Raw genomic sequence first — 20,830 nt, 5'->3', positions numbered from 1 at the left:
TTAACCACTTGTCTCATGATAAATATTCATAAACTGCAGTTATTAACAAGTTTATGTTGGGCCAGATCGAGGTGATAATGTATGACTTCTTTCTAGCTTAAATAGCACAAATCTGTCATCTATTGACATGTAGACTACAAAGAGGTTAAAAGAAAACCTCCTTCCTTGTTACTAAGCGATATAAAAACCGCACCTTCTCTTAAAGATAAAACTTAATTTTGAAGAAGAAGCATTAAACCAGTCTGGCTCAAATGGAGTAAGGCTGCTCTGTTTGAAACAACAAAAGAATGATTAGGCTGTTAAAAGCCAGGGAAGCTGTGTTGTGTGGTGAACGCCATGGAGCCCTATTTGTACTTTTATGGAAAAATCAGCTCGCCAAAGGGAAAGTTTACAAAGCTATCTCTCTGCAATAAGTAAAACTTTATTCCAATGATGACAATTGGGAAGATTATAATATTCGTGATATCACTATCAAACATTTTTTTTTAATTTATTGAGCTTTATATTGTCTTAGTAAGGGGAAACCACCTTACTGATCTTGATTATACTGCTTCTCCTTGGAGTTCCACAAGGCAAAACATATAATTTCATCTCCCTCTCTCCCTCCCTCCCTCACACCCTCACTCCCTCTCTCCCTCCTTAAATACATACATATATAATATTTATATTACATATTTAATACATATTTATATTATATATGTAATACATATTTATATTATATATTTAATTTGGCATTAGGAATAAAGACATTTTCTTTAAGATCATAAATTCATTACTATAAATTTAAGTTACCTAACTTTATATACCATTTTATATTGCCTCCAAAATGCACATTTTCTCAAGTATAACACAAGAGAAAGTAAAATAGAAGTTTAGGATGTGATGTAATTCAAACTCACCCTCACGTGAATGGAGAAAAACAAAACCCTCACACTAGGTACTCTAACGCTTATGGTTTGTTAGAATTCAATTCATGTTTGGAAGATAGGTAATATGTAGTTGAATCTGCAGAAAAAGCATTGTTTCCAGGCTGCCTTGACAAAATAAAAGTGGGTATCTGAATTCTTCATATCCTGTCTTGATAGAAGTGATAACACTCTACTAAGAAACTTTACACACCTAGAATTTCTTCCCAGCTTAGAACAAAATGCTTGGAGTTCCTTCTGTACACTAGAGTCCAGTATAAATCTCTGGTGCTTACAGAGTCCACATTGGCTCTCACAGTAAGCTGTGGACTCCAATCTTGACTCTTTATTCTGTAGACTCATGGTTGCATACTCTACTAAAACTTGCATTTATGAGAACAAAATTGATGTTATTTACTTCTTGAATGCTGGTGCCCATATGAAATGCTGTTTGGTTTGGAACTTTTGTATCCCTCTTCTTCCCCATCCCAGACCTTAGAATCTTGCCCTTGTACCCTCTAGAGTTCTGCCCCAGTGTATCTGGAGCCAGTCTTGTCCTGCATCAGGAGGGATGTATGAATGTTGGTGCCTACCGCTAACTGAGACTCTCTTGCCTCTGACCCTAAGCATGGTCCTTGGTTCTAACTGAACTTCTTTCTTATACCTGATGTGTCCTCTGCACTTACTGTCCCAATTCTAAAGTTGACCTTCGGAGCCTCCTTCGTTTTGCTAGTTTTATTCTCCTGCTGTTCCAAATCCAAATTATTCAATCCTGCTCCAGACTTTTTTGGTTTTTGCCTTTTTATCAGCTGGTGAAATTCTGTGAAGCTGACATTCCTTTGGGAATATTCCCTGGAATCCTCATTGTTTGCACCACCTACCCATGAAAGTACTAACGATCTCACGTTATGCTGCCAAGAACTCATCCAATGGCGGATCGTGGTCTACTGCCAGACCCACTGGTGTTCTGTCCACTGCACTGGATCTTCCCTTCTGTGTTCTGGATGAGCCTTCTAGAATTTGCTCCGCTCCAGTAAGACGCTTTGTTTATAGATTCTCTCCCCTCATGGTCTTGCGCTGTGTGGTTAACCAAGCCTTATTTATCATGCTTGCCTATGTCCATAACATAAATGAGATTGTAGTCATATTTCTGTTTGCTAATGCCCTACAGAAAAGGTGAACTTTATAGAAACTGGACACACGCCAACTACTTATATTCTAGTTTAGGTATTGCAGAAGTCTCTGGTGTGGAATATTGTTAAAAATAATAGAACACAGGCACCTATGTTATCAATTCATATTTAGATTTTCAAAAGTAATACATTATGTCTTATCTTTGTGAATCCTGTTCCTGAATTTCAGGTGTCATGTTTTATTGTAACTAAAGTAAAACAAGCAAGAGTATATCAAGTCAATTTTAGTAATTGGTTAAATAATTATGCCAAAGGGGCGCCTGGGTGGCACAGTCGGTTAAGCCTCCGACTTCAGCCAGGTCACGATCTCGCGGTCCGTGAGTTCGAGCCCCGCGTCAGGCTCTGGGCTGATGGCTCGGAGCCTGGAGCCTGCTTCCGATTCTGTGTCTCCCTCTCTCTGACCCTCCCCCGTTCGTGCTCTGTCTCTCTCTGTCCCAAAAATAAATAAACGTTGAAAAAAAAATTAAAAAAAAATAATAATTATGCCAAAAAAATAAGAATTGGTTGTCATTGTTATGGCAAAAATACTATATTTTCTCTAAGGATTTTAATATGAGTGTAAACATACACATATAGATATGTGTGTTTACATACATATTTTTATAAATTATCTAATAGTCATATATCAATATAACTCTTAAAGGAAATCTAATGACATACAGCCACATACTAAAATATAATTAAAATAATAGAGTGCACTTTCTCTCCAGAGTTATAAGTTTGACAACATCCAAATGTTTACTCAAGTGTTTTCTAAAAAGCATATGCTCCCAGGCGCATGAGTTAAATCTCTGAGCAGATACAATGCATAAAGAAGCAGCTGGTATCACCTCTCACAAATTAAAAATATAAAAATTTTAATATTTTCATGATGAGATTTGGAAGTAACCAAATTTTCAAACTCTACCATACATACAGATATAAACAAATGTTACTTGATTCTTTATGTGTGAAAAAATATCACTTTCCTTATAAAAAATAAAACATAAACATTTACCTAGGAAAAATCTGTGTATGTCTCTAACAAAATTGATGTGCTAAATTTAGTTTGTACATGGAATATCTACAGTATACTCGTGTTACTAATCAATGTTAAAATGCTATATTCACATTTTGCCTTTGAGTGCCCTTTTAAAACCATCACGTTATTAAGATATTGTTTGACTGTTTTGCCCTTACAAAAGTCCCCTTAAATCATGGAATAAGGCTGTTAAGCAAATGTAAAATAAGTCAACCATGCATTGTATGGCATATGGGCAATTTCCATCAAAGAAGTTTGTATGTGGATAAAAGTAAAACTCTATAAAATGGGATACTGGGGTATAAATGGATTTGGAGGATAGCTATTATAAATGCTGCACCAGTCAAATCCCTTAAGGAAGTTGACTATTATTCCTAAAGTTTTTATTCTGTGTCTTGAAGATGTACAGAGTAAATAGTAACACTTTTTAATTTAAATAGTAGCAGTTAACTGATTTAAAAAAAAATCACAAGATGGAGACATTTTGTATTTCATTCTTCAAAATAGTGTTTTAACTTAGCTATTTTTTAAATTATAAATAGAAGATTGGTCAATGAGGTTTTTTTTTAATGTTTTATTTATTTTTGAGACAGAGAGAGACAGAGCATGAGCAGGGGAGGGGCAGAGAGAGAGGGAGACACAGAATCCGAAGCAGGCTCCAGGCTCCAAGCCGTCAGCACAGAACCCGACACGGGGCTCGAACCCACAAACTGTGAGATCATGACCTGAGCCGAAGTTGGACGCTTAACCAACTGAGCCACCCAGGCGTCCCAGATCAATGAGGTTTTTGATGAAAGATTGTTTTATAGAATGGATGACATTGATTCAAAAAACCTTCTTCTGCTCAGGGTCATGACAACCTACCTTATTACCTCGGCTTCTCATCTGAGAGTGTATGAGCTTCAGAGAGGTACTTGGTCAGGCATTCTCTCCTTGGTTAGACATTAGAATCATCTGAAACTACTGGTGCCTAGATTTCACCTTCAGAGATTCTGACTTAATTGCTTTGCCTTGTTTCCTGGCTATTTTGAAAGATTCCCCAGGTGGCTGTAATATGCAGTGAAAGTTGAGAATTATTTGACCTTTTCTAATAACAAGAATTTGACTCTAAAGATTATTTCTGTATCTTGCATGAAATATTGAAGCAACTAAACTGATTTCTGGTTTGGTGGCAAAATCTGTGTTACTTGTCTGCCTGCAGATTCGAGGATAGCCATGGAGGAACCACACAAGGGATGCTGGACCTAATTTGGAAACAGAAGGGGAAGGGGTGTGAGCATCTTCAGGAGCTAGAAGAGAGAGTGAGCAGGTACGTAATGCAGGGAGACAAAGATATGGGGAGGTGACTTTCTCTCAACCTTTTTCTACTTTACAATCCACTGTCTTCTTATGATTCACATAAGAGTACAAATTATGTATAAATGATGGTATATTGGAAGGAGAAAAACAACAAAATACCAGCATTAAACGATAGGTATTTCCTGGCCTGTCTTAAAGAAAAAAAAAATTGGAAAAAGACCCTGGCTTTAGTGATTCTCTAAAAATGAGTAGCTTTTTGACCAAGAAGAAGTCAGGACTCACAGGTTCATAACTGATGTGACACATTTCCATGCAAGTGTTCTAGCAGTTTGAAAATCAGACCAGTGAATCTGGCTTAAAAGTCACCTTCACTCTTCCTGAAAAAGGAACTTCCAATTCAGAGACAATCCTGAAGAGAAATGGTGATAGATGTGTTACAATACAAACGTTACGCTTTAAATAATTTAAAATGTTACGAAGTGGGGACAAGTAAAGATTCTCTGAGACAAAATGGGAAGCCACATGTCCCTATCGGAAACATGTATTTAAGTGCAGTTCTTTTCTGAGGAAACTGAATTAGGCAGTCTGTGTAAGGGAGATGAAATATCTAACCAGGCCAGGTGAACAGGGGTGGCAGAGGGTAGAGTTGTGAAGGGTTAAAGAGATTTCTTTTTTTCCTATCACTATGGGGGAGTGCCTGAAAGACTCTTTAATACTTTTGATGTGTGCCAAGTTACTTGAGTAATGTGAAATTGATACTTTATAGCTCAAGGACTAAAATTATTAAACATTCATTTTCCTCTTAAATGATGTATTATGGACAACAATTGACAGAAAAGAGAAAGGGTGAGTGTTAAAAAGAAAGAAAAAAAAATAGAGGAACACAATGAAAGTAGAGGCATGATACGAGAAAACTAGAGATAAGAGTCTGAGGGAAGACTTTTGGTAGACGCCATGTCGAGGGGTGGTCTGAGTCACCACAGGCTTTGCCACTGGTTTGAGATTTGAGCTTCAGGCCAATTAAATGTGAAGAGATGTTCACATGTAAAGAGATGTTACTGTCTTTCCGCCCTAATTTCTTTCACCGGTTTGCGTTACAATTATTTGACTAGACCAATGAGTCTATAAGTTGGTCAATTAAAGTTATATTCTTAGCACTTCATTTTCTAGCCAATAGTTCTCTTTATTGAATGAAGTAATTACCTACCTTAAAATGATTTTTATAAAAAGCAAGTCACTAAATGACAATAATACAAAATAAATTATTTCGAAAAGGCCACTTATCTCAGCACTATTATAATCACACACACACACACACACACACACACACACTCAATGTAAAGTAGAAAAAAACACAAATACTTACCAATTGTGTACTGTTTGAGTAAACTGCGGGGGGAAAAAAAAACATCCTGTGTAAGACTACATAGCTGGATGAGTAGCCATTCCATGAAGTGACCATCAGGATATGGAGAAAATTAGATAGACTACGCTGCAGGTCATTTGTGAGGTATAATCCACAAAGTTTCAGAAAGCTTATTGATGGAGGAGAGGAGAATAGGGTGAAGGTGAGTGAGAAGGATATAAGCTGAATTTCTTTGCCTTCATCCTATACATATGTTCAACTTTGAAATCATGTAAATATACTTTATCATTATTAAACAGAAGTAAAATTTTAAAATATTTTAAAATACAAATAACATGAAACAAATGACATAAATATGTATATAATATTTTTGAAATCACACACACTCATTTATACATATATTTCCTATTTGGGTCACTGAAAAGACCTAGAATCAATGACCAATCCAATAAGGATGAATTCCTTTGATGCCCTAATTGTGGTCTTTCAATAGTGTTTTCTATTGAAACAACCTAGGGTTCCTTGGACAGATGGTTACTTCTAGGTCTGAGGTAGGAAGTGTGTAAGATAACCCTGGACCATATTTTCATAATGGAAAGAAAAGTGTCAGCAAAGCCTTGAGGGATAATGTCTACAACTCAGGAGCAAACTTGAATAGACCCTCAGTAGTCAAAACTGGAATCATTTGAGCATTGCTAAGAATAATACATTTGATGTTTTGAAATACATTAAAAATATTTAAATCCATAAATTCATAATGACAATAAAAAAACTTTATTGATCACCTTTAAACATGCTAAAGAACCAAATGTCTTGTACCAAAAGGGAAACAATTGGGATTTGTCCCGCTTTTTGTAAATAACCTCTGATTCTTGTTAATCAGAGTTGATATGGAGACTGTTTTAAGGAGGTATTCTATCTGATAAAAGATATATGTTAAAATTAGAATATCGTCATTTCATCCATAATGAAATAAGGGATGTACATAATAATCATCAATGACTGATACAAAGTACAAAAAGACAATCAGAGACATTATATGCCTCCTGATGGGACTAACCACCACTGCTTAGAAAGTAGACTTGCCAAAACCACCTAAAAGGAATCTGATCATTCTCTGGATTACCAAAATACAGGAAATAGAGGGAATGACACTCCTGAAGACACTGTTGGGATACAATCAACAAATCCCAGCATGTGAGAAACTAGGGGAAAGATAATCTGGATCTTCAATGAAAACTTTTGGTAAAATTATTGAGAAGAAGTGATGAACTTCATATTAAAAGATATTTCAATTAACCATAAAACATGGCCCTTCTTTTTATTCACATTTCAGAGACACAGAGTAAACTTTTAAAAAAAGAAAAAAAAACTGTTGGGAAATTTTTATCATATTAAGGAATTATTTGTTTAATATGTGATGGTAGTATTATGGCTAGGTTTGATTAAGAATCCTCACATGGACACAAAATCAATTCAGTAAAAAAGCATCACTTCAACCCTTAGAGTCTTTTTTGATAAGCACCCTAAACGATAATTTCTACAAAGTTAATTAAGTATCTGGTAATAGTTACAAAAAAAAACCAAAAAAAACTACCTACTTGCACAATGAGGAGCACAAAAAATTCGTTTGCTTCTTTCAGATGCCACTTAAGCTTGTAGATTATTGTTGTTGTTTTAATCAATAAATCAATATGGCAATATGCAGTGCCAGTAATTCAGAATTTGTTCCAAGCAGTGTGGTTTTCTGGCAATTGTCCTTCCTGAATCTGACATACAATCTGAAAGTACTAGGAATTTATAATCTCTTATTGACTTATATGCCAACAACCAATTTTTTTTTTTGGCTGTTGGTACTCATATTTGTGTTTTGGTTGGTAGAAGTGAAAACTTAGATATTGTGTAGTTAAAAGGTGGGAAGTAGATCCCAGAGAAACCATAATACATGAGAGTAGAATGGTAAATGATAGCTGAAGCATATTCATTATCAATTAAGCTCCTCTATGGTCTTTCATCTGATCACCCAAGGTAATGAGTTTATAAGACATCTGTTTCTGTTATTTCCAGATATTTACATTTTTATGAATGCCTAAACGAGTATATTTATACATATTTAAATGTATATGTGTGTACATGGGTTTGAAGACGTGTGTGTGTGGGGGGGGAGGACAGAGAGAGAGGAGAGACATCTCACAATGGTAAGGAAGACAAATACTCTTAGATTTTCCTGGGTTTCAATCCCAGTTCTGGCTTTGGCACTCAATTAGTCATGTAGACTAGGCCATTTACTGATATTCATTGATTCTCAGTGATCTATCTTAAGAAAGGGGTACTAAAATCCCAACCTCATACTTTTACAGTAAGGATTAAGATTATGAATTTAGAATTTAGCACAGTTCCTGGCACCTAGTTGGCACTCAGCAAGTGATGAACTAGGTAAATTAGGATGAGTTATTTACATCCCAATTTTTTTTTAATAAATGGGGGCACCTGGGTGGCTCAGTCGAATAGGCGTCCAACTTTGGCTCAGGTCACAATTTCGCTGTTCATGAGTTCGAGCCCCGTGTCAGGCTCTGTGCTGACATCTCAGAGCCTGGAGCCTGATTAGGATTCTGTGTCTCCCTCTCTCTCTACCCCTCCCCCACTCATGCTCTGTCTCTCTCTGTCTGAAAAATAAATAAACATTAAAAATATTTTAAATAAATGATTAGGGATCACAATATAGAAAGAGACTAAATGCATGAAGGAGAGGGTTAAGTTCAGAAGAGATTCTTCTCAATATTGTTACTTTCTCTGCTTAGATTATCTTTATTGAGCCTTGAAAATTCTATTTCAAACCACTAGTCCTGAAAGAAGAGTCTAGAAATCTATGAGCACGCTCCCCACCCCCAACTAACAGTAGTACTTCATAATGAAATTTACTCTAGGTTTGTCATAAACCAGGACCCTCAGATTAGAACTCCCTCAAATATTTCTATAGGAATATACCTGCTATGCAACAAACTGCCTCTGAGAACACAAAGTTCAATACCTGGTCCTATATTTCATATGTCATAAGATATACACAATTTCTGGAACTATAAACATTCTGTTTACAAATGATTTAAAAATATTTTAAAACAGTGTCAGCGTTATTGTCATTATTTGTTTTAATGTTTATTTATTTTTGAAGGAAAGAGAGACAGAGCATGAGTGGGAAGAGGAAGAGAGAGACACAGAATCCGAAATGGGCTCCAAGCTCTGAGCTGTCAGCATAGAGCCTGATGCAGGGCTTGAACTCACAAACCACAAGATCATGACCTGAGCTGAAGTAGGTCGCTTAAAAGACTGAGCCACCCAGGTGCCCCTGTCATTATTTGTTTTAGTTTCCTTCAACAAATTTGATTCATTATAATGAAAATACCAAACATGATGGTAAACAGTCTCTGAAAAGCTTAATCTTTCCTTAAAAAAAATGTTTTATTTAGACTACAGCAATGTTTCATAAATTGTAGTCTTGCAACACCTGTACATTTTTATCATATGAGCACTACCTGTATTATTTTTACAAACTAGCATTTTGTTCAAACTGACTCAATATTTCCACTTAACAATTTTAAAAAGGAAATTTTATATTATTACTAAAAACAGTGGTGGAAGAAAGAAATGGAAAACCCAATCATTTGTCACATGAAAAAAAGTATAACCAGTGAAAATAGTTCATTATTTTATTTTATTTTATTTTATTTTATTGTTTATTCATTTTTTGAGAGCGAGAGAGAGAGAGAGCTAGAGAGCACAGCAGGATTGGGCAGAGAGAGAGAGGGAGACACAGAATCCAAAGCAGGCTCCGGGCTCTGAGCTGTCAGCACAGATACTGATGCGTGAACCCGAACCGTGAGATCATGAGCTGAGCCAAAGTCAGACACTTAACCACTGAGCCACCCAAGTGCCCCAATAATCCAAAATAAAAGATGATTAAATCCATGTCCCTTCATTGTGGACTTTTATAAGGCCTTGTATAGTTTCATACCTTAGTCACCCTTCCAGCTTCTCATATGATTGCTTTCCTTCACTTGCTTTTGAAGGACACTAAATGTCGTTCAATCTGTTGTAGTCTTTATGATTTCTCATCACAGGGCCTTTGCATTTATCATTACCTCTACCTGGATATCCTTTCCTCTTCTCTATATCTAGTTAATGATGATTTGTTCTTTATACTTTAGTTGGAGCCTTGCTCGTTCAAAGTCATTTCTGACCTCTCTGATCAAGTCAAATTACCCTATTACAGATTCTCATTCTATTTTAGCTCTTGTCAAAGTAGTGACTTTTTTATTTGTTTTTATGACTTTTTGACTAATCTCTCTCCCATTACCTTCTAAATTTTAAGAGGTCTGTGATTATGAATGGCTTTGCATTGCATTTTGTCTCTAGCAAGTGGCATCATGCCCAGCCCACATGTATTAAATAAATACGTGTATTTTTTATGTATTAAATAAATGCACTTCTATCATATTTTTAAAAACATAAAGAAACAAAATTGTATATATACATATATTTAACATAACATATAAAATATAATTTATATATTTTAAAATAACCACTCCCTTTACTTCTCTTACTCTGTTGTTTTCCTCACTCCTAACCATATTGAGTTTGGATTTGATAACCAGGCAAATGACAATTAGATATGGCTTTTGAGATACTGCAATATTTTTTCCAGAGAAAGGCTTGTTTGCTTTCTCAGGGAAGACAAGGATAATCAAGATGATTGTATTATTCAGTATTTTGATTTTCAGAGTTCTCAAGCCTGCCAAATTCTCCCAGGCAATGCCAGCCATTTCAATACTAGTAATGCACCATTATTTTCAGATCAGATGTCTAATTTTGACATAAAGGGTCTAGGTTGTATAGTCAACACACAAATCACATAATCATTGATATAAAAATGACAGTTCCCCACAGACCACCTAAAATCATGTATTTCCCTGATGGTGAATATTGGAATAAAGGATAGTTTTCAAAGTCATATTACTTTATAATCATGAAGATTTCATGCGTACAAGGTATGTCCACATGTTATGTGTTTCCTTATCCCTAAAGTACTAAAAGTTGGGAAGAGCAAGTATCCATATTCCCATTTAATAAATGCTAAGCCTTAGCAAAATGGCCAAGACTTTACTGATATTTTATGATAGCTTGTCGGGTTCTAAGAATTATAACTATCTTAGAATTATAGGGGTCTGGTTATTAATGCAATAGTTATTAGAAAGTCAGGGAACTTTGAAGTTGGTACTGAGAGGAACTCCACATAGACAAAAATTTTGAAATGTAGTAGTAGAAAGAGTTTTGTTACAAAAGAATCCAAAGTACAGTGTACCAAAGCTTTCAGTGAATGATAGGCAGTGATTGGAGTATGTGTAGATAGAAACAAAGAAGAGAGACAAGAATATAATTTGTAATATAATCAAATGAATTAAACTTCAAAGAAGAGTTTCTCAAAAGAGGGAGATGGGGGCGCCTGGGTGGCTCAATTAAGTGTCTGACTCTTGATTTCGGCTCAGATCATGATCTCATAGTTTGTGGGATTGAACCCCTCATAGGACTCTGCACTGACAGCATGGACCCTCCTTGGGATTCTCTCTCTCTCTCTCTCTCTCTCTCTCTCTCACTTTCTTCCTTGTCCTCCTCCTCCTCCTCTTCCCCTGCCTCAAAATAAATAAATAAACAATTTAAAAAATCAAAAGAGGGACATTAGTGGTAAATCTCAGTAGGATCTGAGAGAATATTGAGATAACCTCCTAATCAAATGTTACCTCTGACACAGGAAAATTATGATTCTTGAGTTAAGGTATTTATAAAAGAATCAACAATTTTAAGGAAAAAGTCAGTATTAGTTATGCCAAGAAAATTCAGGGATCATCCAATGAAATATTTCCCTGTGATATGGGAAAGGGCTAGAATAAAGAGGGTCACAGAGAGCACAATTTCCAGCAGTGGTCAGCAGTGGTCCTGAAAGTGACAGGAAAGTAACACACGGGTAAGAACCTCTGTACTTTTTTTTTTTTTTTTTGCATACTCACATCTACTGAGATTCTGAAATAAAATCAACAAAACTATGCTATGGTATGCTATTGTAGTTATATATTTGAATTCAAGGAATAAAAAAATATTGCCAAATGTTGTTTCTATGAAAAAAAAATATTGTGTTGTTCCATACAAGATACTAGAAGATAGGAGAAAGTAGTGGAATTCAACAAAATTTGTTCTCCAATACCATCATCAAAAGGAGAAAGTGGCAGAAGGAAAAAAAAAAAAAAAAGGAACTCCTGGATGAAGAAAACAAATAAGAAAAACCAAACCCTGAGAAAGTGTGGTAAACAAGGATTGTCCTGGTTAAATGGTTATTTTATTCCTTTCCTCCTTTTCATCATGGAATGCATGGAAAGTAGATGGTTTGAAATACACTGGGAACACAACTTGATTTTTCTCAATATGTGTGACTCACTCTGTGCAAGGCTCAGGACCAGACTTTTGAAGATACATATAAATGAGGCTCCATAAGCATTTGCTATAGCAAACTGGGATGAGACGTGCATAAGAGAGAAACACAAACCATAAATGCTGAAGTGGGCCATAGTTGGGAAGTGAGGCTATAGGAGCATAGAGGTTTAATTTTTCCTAGAAATGTCACTGATGAATGGATGTGATGGGACCTAAACTGGGCCAGGAGAATTGTGCAGACTATGTGTAGTTGAAGATGGAACAGAAGGGAATCAGCATGAGCCCAGGAATATTCAGATGGGGGACACCTTTCAGGGAAGGTGCCTTCCATGGAGGATAAAATTGGCAATTCAGGCCAAAGAGAAAATATGGAAGGTCTTAAAGCCTTCTAAATAAACATCCAATTAAAAGGCATGTGCTTAATACCGGTTACAAACTCCTTTACAGAGCCTCTGAAAACTTTTGCTTCTCACATGCATGTGCCCATTCAGGCGACATTTTGCACACTGTTTCAGGGTTTCAGAGGAGGCTTTGAGCCATTACTAACTTCTGATTGTAGGCAATGGGAACTAAAAGAATAGGAAAGTAAGACAATAAAGTGCAAACAGTGTTCCATGTGAATCTCATCATCACCAATTAGAACTCTGAATACAAAGTGGACTTAAAATTCTAATGGTACTTCGCAGGTGTGAAAGGATTAAAAACGCTTCTCTGCAAAGGGCTATACAACTCCCAGGATAGTAAACCTCACATATGTGAGCACATATCCTTGATTGTCTGCATGAGAGATAGCAGCCCCCCTCTGCCCTGAGAAGTGCACTGCTTAAAACAAAAGAATATATCTATTTTGAAAGCTGAGAAAAATGACTGGGTTTTGTTCCTCCCATGTTATTTGCATAAAGGGATTTTTATCGCTCAGACATTTCTTGAATTAGAAAATAGCTTTCACAGATTTTACCCTTTGAAAATGACAATATCTAATCTCTTCACTTTCAGGAGCCAGGCCTGCAATGCCAAATACCTCAAAAGGGGAATAGTCAACTATTTTTCACAGATCCTCTATAATAGATGAGATATGAAATGAATTTCATGGAAGTTGAACACCCTGGAGGTTATTAGTTTGCCATAATATATGATATCATTCTGGCATCATATCATTATCATTATTATTTTCTTGTGCAACCAACCTAAAACATTTGAAAAATTTATCAATTTTATCATTTATGGATCTTAATAAAGAATGTGTGTCCTTTTCTTAAAACCATTAAGCTATGAAAGACATTTATATTTTATTTTAAGTTATATGTACATGCACTGAATATTTAAGATATCAACTTAAAGTATACTGGGAAAAAATAATCGATATTTAGTTACAAGATACAATTATCCTTAGAGGACAACATGTATTCAATTAAGACACTAAATTACTGATTATAAAAATGTTTGATAGGGGCACTGGGTATCTCAGTCGGTTGGACGTCCGACTTCAGCTTAGGTCATGATCTCAAGGCTTGTGAGTTCGAGTCCTGCGTCGGGCTCTGTGCTGACAGCTCAGAGCCTGGAGCCTGCTTCGGATTCTGTGTCTCCTCTTTCCCTGCCCCTCCCCTATTTGCTTTGTCTCTCTCTGTGTCTCTCAAAAATAAATAAACATTAAAAAAATGTTTGATAATATATGCCTGTTATATCAAGTGTTTAAAAAATGAGTAGAACTTTCAGGTCAAATGTAATAATAATGAAAGATCATTTTCTAGCTATTATGTGGTAGTTACGAACATATATTTTAATGTTAGTATGCATGTACGTATTTTTCTTCCCCCAGCTCGATGAGAGATTGCATATGTATATTCAGTCTCTTAAAGGTTCAATTTCGAAATTCTCTTAAACATTTTTGAACAAGCTTTAGCCAATTTTAAAAGTTGGGAGTTTAGGGGCGCCTGAGTGGCTCGGTCGGTTAAGTATCTGGCTTTGGCTCAGGTCATGATCTCAAGGTTTGTGAATTCCAGCCCTGCATCAGGGCTCTGTGGTGTCAGACCAGAGCCTGCTTGGGATTCTCTCTCTCCCTCTCTCTTTGCCTCTCCCCCGCTTGCTCTCTCTCTGTCTCAAAAATAAATAGACACTAAATTTTTTTTTTTTAATATTGGGAGTTTAGGATCTTGTCTTTTATTAACAATTTTTCACCCAAAACCCTAGAAATCAGTATTAAAATGTAAATAAAACACAACTGTACAGGTTTGTTAAAACTAACAGAACTATGCATGTGAAATGGTGAAAGTAATATCAATTAAACCTTAATAAATCTGAATTTAGAAAATACTGTGCATAAGGAAAGGGATAATGTAAAACCTATTGTGTATTTTATTTAAAAATGGTAATATTGTTTATAACTCTCAGTGTAACCATGAACTGAAGACACTTTTCTCAATGAAACAACATCTTTCCTAAAGAGTACAAATAGAAAAAACTTAAAATTCTCCATTGCTCTCTATTTTTTTCTTATTCTTTTTTTTAAATGTTGACTTAGCATTCAGTTCACTACAAGAAAAAAACAAAACAAAAACAAAAACAAAACAAAAGCCACCAGCGCATTAAAAATTAAACAAATACCTATTTTGGGGGTTTCTGGTAGGAGATGTCAAAGAGTTTTCTTGATATATGTACTACATTTTCTTGTTTTTATCATTTAAAAGATTAATGGTTATTTGTCTATTTAGCTAGCAGATGGGAAGTGATTTTGCGATGTTCTATATTCATCACAGAGTGATTGCTCATTCTTATTTTCCTTCTATTTCAGAAGAAACCAAAAGAAAAAGAACTTCCATTACATCAGTGCTAGTTTCATTATTGTGTCATTGTCAGAACTTTTACACTAATCCTAGATACGAGTCTGTGCACTAGGTAGCACTAAAATAAGATACATGGCCTCGTATGGTATCCAGCAGTCTGTGTGATCCTACACTCTTACTCCAAAGAACCCGATACCCACAACTCCTGCCCTTGCTGATCCAGCCCTCCCTCTCACAACTTTCGATTATAAGCCTTTTCTGCTAATCTCCTAATTTCTGCTAATTGTTCCTGCTGCTAGCCACTTTCCCTGTCTTTTTAGATAGTTTTTAGACAAGACCTTATTCTCCAATTGCCAGTGGCAAAACTAAGACCAAAGAATTAATGTTCAAGAATGGGTCCAAGGAGTGTGACTACTTTCAAAAGGAAAACAATGAGTTATCTCCCTTTCTCCAACCATATCATAAGAAGGATATGCATGATACAGGCCTCTAGATTTGATGTGAGATGTTCGTAAACTTTCCATGGCTTCTCTAACTATGGAGTAAGAGAGATAACGATCAGCATTCAAATCACTAAATATCCAACTCCTCTAACTCAGCTAGGAATAGCGTGAGATTGCTCCCCAACTCAAGAATAGACATGATAGCCCAATTTTCTCCTTCTCATGTGTTTCTTGGCTTGAGCTCCAGGAGACAACTCTCCCACAGCTCTCCAAACCATCACCTATCCTACCTTTAAGTGAGGAAGGTCCTATTCCTTTCCAAAAAGCATCTCATAAAACATTTTTGTTACTTAGGCAACTTCATGTTCTCTATTCAAAGGAAGAAGAACTCTTCATGATGTATGTAAGGAGACTCTACAAAGGAGGAATCCATATTAGAATGTGCCATTGTCCACTTACCTGTTGCCTCATTCTTTTTAAGGGCCATGCATTGTTTTTAAGTTTATTTATTTGTTTTGAGACAGAGAGAGAGAAAACATGTGGGGGGAGGGGCAGAGAGCGAGGGAGGGGTGGCGGAGAGAGAGAATCCCAAGCAGGCTCAGCGCTGACAGTGTGGAGACCTACTTGGTGCTTGAACCCATGAACCGTGAGATCATTACCTAAGCTAAAATCAAGGGTTAGATAGATACTTAACTGACTGAGCCACCCAGGCACCCCTAGTGCCACATATTTCAAATTAGTTGAGACCACACTACCTTTGGTCCTGAAAGTCACCTTTATATCAGTTCCAGAACAGGTATTATTTAATGGTAATCTTTTTGGTTCCATGTGTTAGAAAATAGTTTCTAGTTGCATTATTAATAAATATGTTGCTAAATCCAAGAAGACTCCATTTAGCTATTCTTAAAATAACATATCCAATAGCTTTAGTGTGAATTTAATTTGAATCCATATGAAGAGATATGTTTTTTGAGTATGTGATCTTACAGTGGGATAAGTTGCAATATACCAGTTTTTCATTAGCTAACCCTTCGTTCCTAGGTAAAAAACACTTATGAAAATAAATTAGATCTTCATCTAGTAACTCTACACATATTATTTAATTTATTCCTTAACAAAACCTTATGTAGTAGATGCTATTATTCATGTCCATTTTAGTGTATACGAGATTGAGGTGGTGTTCTGTTAAGTTACTTGCTCAAGGGCAAGCAGATAGTAAAAGCCTATATTTGGATTTGAATCCAGACCTCTTGCTCTTAACCATGAGTGAATTCACTTTAGCAGATGTCCATTTTTTTTAAGTTTTCTTTTTTAATGTTTATTTATTTTTGATAGAGGGACAGAGACAGAGTGTAAGCAGGAGAGGAGCAGAGAGAGAGGGAGGGAGACACAGAATCCGACGCAGGCTCCAGGCTCCAAGCTGTCAGCACGGAGCCTGATGCGGGGCTCGAGCTCATGAAGCGCAAGATCACGACCGGAGCCAAAATCAGGCACTTAACCAACTGAGCCACCCAGGCGCCCCAGGGGTCCCTAGCAGGTGTCCGTTTTAACTGAGGCTCTTCCTACTTTGTGTCAGACACCTGAGTGGATTGTCACGACTCAGTTTTAGTGGAGCCAACCAACCCTTGCTACCCATCCCCCTGTCATCTTACTCATCCATGAGATTTAACATAGATCCCACCCAAAGATTTCCTGCCAAAATGTTAAGGGCATAGAAAAATTATCAATTACTGGATGGCCCAAAAAACTGACAAAGAGCCACTGCGGAACAGAAACAAGATTTTGAATTATTAAATTTTTCGGATTCCTAATCAGAAGCATGTCTATCAGTGAGATTTAATATAGGCCTTCTGAATTTTTGTCCCTCATTCCTGAAAGAGAGCTCATGGATCTTTCATCGACTTGTCATCACATACTTCAAAAATTATACTTAAGAACTGTGAGCTTGCAAAATATCTCAGTTTTAAAACTTATTGTCTTCCTCCATATTACAACGTCTGAAAAGCAATATCATATTTCCAAGGGTGAGTCACATCAAAAAGCAGTTATTTACAGAGGCCATCCCTCATGCCATTCTTATAGATTACAGCTTCCAGAGAAAGTACAAACTTTGTCCCTTGTGGTTTAGAAAACTACTTTCTGTATACCCTTGAATTTTTTTTATCTTATCCCTTTCAGAATACTTATAATTTGTTGTTGTTGTTGTTGTTTTTAATTTTTTTAATGTTTACTTTTTAGAGAGAGACAGACAGACAGAGACAGAGAGAGAGAGACAAACAGAGAAAGAGAGAGAGAGAGAGAGAGAGAGAGCGAGCATGAGTGGGGAGGGGCAGAAGGAGAGGGAGACACAGAATCTCCAGGCTCCAGGTTCTGAGCTGTCAGCACAGAGCCCGATATGGGGCTCAAACTCCCAACCATGAGATCATGACTTGAGCCTAAGTCAGACACTTAACCTTCTGAGCCCCCCAGGTGCCCCAATTGTTGTTGTTGTTTTATACACTGCCTTCTTCATCATCAATAGGATATGTATCTCTTTATTATCTTAACGCTGACTTTCTCAACCTCAGCACAGTGACATATTAAACAGGATGATTCTTTGTTGTAGGAGGCCGTCCTGAGTATTATAGGATGTTTAGCAGTATCTCTAGCCTCTACCCACTAGCTCCTAATCGCAACTCTTTCTTTTCTTACTCTCACTGTGACAACTAGACGTGTGTCCACATTTACCACATGTCCCCTGGAAGATGCTTCCATGTTCCTATCCTAGATTTTAAACTTCTGTCTTAAAGCATGAAAAAGCTTTCGAAGTTTCCTAAATGAATACAAGATCATCTCCATAGTTTTCAGCTTTAAATTTTATTGCAAGGGGAATTTAATGTATTAAGATACACAGGCAATGAGGGGCAGTTATATAGTCTATCATGGATTTTGGACTCAGAATCTGCTTCTGATACTTAGTAATCATGTGAAATCTCTTACCACAGTGTCCTGACCTATAAACCCGAGCTGATGGTTTTCTTCTCCCCTTCCAGATTGTCTGTGCCCTTGTCCTCCCTGCCTGTGAGGCTGAGGTCCCAGGACTGATCCCATTTTTCAGAAGAGGAGTCTGAGAGTCTATGACCTTAATAAGCAATTTGCCTGAAATTATACAGTGTGTGTATAAGTGACATAGGCTTCACAACTAGGAACAACGACTAAAACCAGGGCACATGACATTAATGCAATACTGACTTCCTAGTTTAATGATTTTACTAATTAGGAGAGTTTCATAATCTTTATTTAAGGTTAACTGTGCCTCCAAAACTGTACTTAGTCTTGTAAATGCTTCCTGTTATTTAATTCTCAAAAATGTTTGTATAAACATTATCATCATTCCCCTTTAACAGATGAAGAAACTCAAGTCACAAGGCTTTTTGTATGCTATTCTACCCCTGGAACATTCTTATCTTAATCTCTGCCTACTTTGTTCCTTCCAAATGGTGGGATCTCATCATAGATATTTCTTCATCTGAGAGGACTCTTGTTGCTACCATGTCACCTAAAGCCAGTCTCCTCTATTCCTACGTATTTCATGTGTAGCACTTATCTATAATTTCTAATTATTTTATCTCTATATTTGTTTTGTTGCCATTTGTCTGCCTCTCCACTAGGATTAGAGGGAGTAGATGTCTTGCTCACTTTTGTCTCTCCAAGGCATAGCACATCCACAGACATCAGTTTGCCTAACAGGTGTTGAATGAATTAATAAAGAGTCTCAAATCTAAGAAATGATAGAGTTAGGAGTTGAACTCAGACATTTCTAAATTAATTTTTTTTTCAACATTTATTTATTTTTGGGACAGAGAGAGACAGAGCATGAACAGGGGAGGGGCAGAGAGAGAGGGAGACACAGAATCAGAAACAGGCTCCAGGCTCTGAGCCATCAGCCCAGAGCCCGACGCGGGGCTCGAACTCACGGACCGCGAGATCGTGACCTGGCTGAAGTCGGACGCTTAACTGACTGCGCCACCCAGGTGCCCTGAGACATTTCTAAATTAAAAGCAAGATTTTACATTACTATGAGTTGTTTCATTTTGAAATCCAGGTAATGTCTCATCCTGAAAACAGAAGAGCAGCCTAGGAATACAAGGTTCTCCAACAATTTTTGGACATTAACTTCATCCTTGAAACTTCTCTTAGTGTTGACCATCCCTTCCCTCAGTACCCTCAACCATTTGTCAGTTTCATTATCCCATTTTCCATAGCATGTAGTTAATCTGATTACTTATAATATCCCTTACTACCTAAATCCACATAAGGTCTTTCTTTCCCATGTTTTAACACCCAATTTTTTGTTTGTTTAAGTAGGCTTTACTCCCAGTATGGTGTTCAAGGTGGGGCTTGAACTCATAACCCTGAGATCAAGAACTGAGCTGAGATCAAGAGTAGGACACGTAATCAGCTGAGCTACCCAGGTGCCCCACAATACAGTATTCCTGCCGATCTCCTTGCTCCACCCTTTCTTTCTTGATATATTCTCCAGAGAACAGTTAGTAGGAATTAAAAAGAAAATATTGTAACATTGTATTATTGAAAATGATCCATCAATTTTCCTTCAAGATTAGAATAAATCCAACGTAGCCCCAAATTGAAATAAACTCATTACAATAGCCAACAGCACCCTAACCCCTGACATCATTGCCTACTGCTCCCTCCATCATTCACTGTTCCTCAGTGTACTAGCCCTCTTTAGGTCTCTTGAGCAAGACAAGCTTATTCCTTTCTTTGGTACCCCCCATCATTGTATGTTAGACTGCCTCATCATTTAACGTCCTATTCAGAGAACCTTTCCCTAACTACCCATTCCTTAATAGCCCATAGATCTTGTTTTTGGGGGTTTGTTTGTTTTTTCTGTGTAGCATTTATAACTATTTGAAATTATTTATGTGTTAAATGTATGCTACTCCACCCTAAAGATTTTAGACTCTTTATCTGGGGGATGGCTATACTTATACTTGAATTTCCTAGAATAATATGTGGCACAGAGTAGATACGATTAAAAAAACAAAAACAAAAACAAAAAAAATTGTTGAATAAATGAATAAATACCAGATGATACTCATTATGGATTTGCAAAGAATTTTTAAGAGTAAGGGCTACGTATCACGTTCCCTTTCCTTCTTATTCAAGAATAGTCCTAAGAAAAACTCAAACTAAATCTAATATGCTCACCCAAAGGCAGTTTTTCAGCTGTAAATGGCATATACTCAACTCAAACTACTTTAGACTAAAATATAATTTGTTAACACCTGTATCTGAGAAAGCCAAGGGGCAATGTTCAAGCTAGAACCTGAGTTT

The 20,830-nt window shown here is 36.6% G+C and overlaps 1 long non-coding RNA gene across 2 annotated transcripts; it reads right to left on the bottom strand.

Annotated features, from left to right (window-relative positions):
• Positions 1-2,234: 2,234 nt before the first annotated feature.
• LOC128314230 (uncharacterized) lies at positions 2,235-15,906 on the bottom strand. Of its 2 annotated transcripts, none has more exons than XR_008295721.1 (3): positions 15,784-15,906; positions 5,785-5,953; positions 2,235-2,286 (listed from the first exon to the last, which is right to left on the bottom strand). It is a non-coding gene; the product is annotated as an uncharacterized LOC128314230 (long non-coding RNA). The 2 variants fall into 2 exon arrangements; XR_008295722.1 differs by lacking the exon at positions 2,235-2,286 and adding an exon at positions 4,701-4,827.
• Positions 15,907-20,830: the final 4,924 nt, after the last annotated feature.

Source organism: Acinonyx jubatus, chromosome B1 (assembly GCF_027475565.1).
Source record: "Acinonyx jubatus isolate Ajub_Pintada_27869175 chromosome B1, VMU_Ajub_asm_v1.0, whole genome shotgun sequence".
Lineage (NCBI taxonomy): Eukaryota > Metazoa > Chordata > Mammalia > Carnivora > Felidae > Acinonyx > Acinonyx jubatus.
The sequence above is the reverse complement of the archived record's forward strand: the minus strand, read 5'-3'. Positions and strand labels throughout refer to the sequence as shown.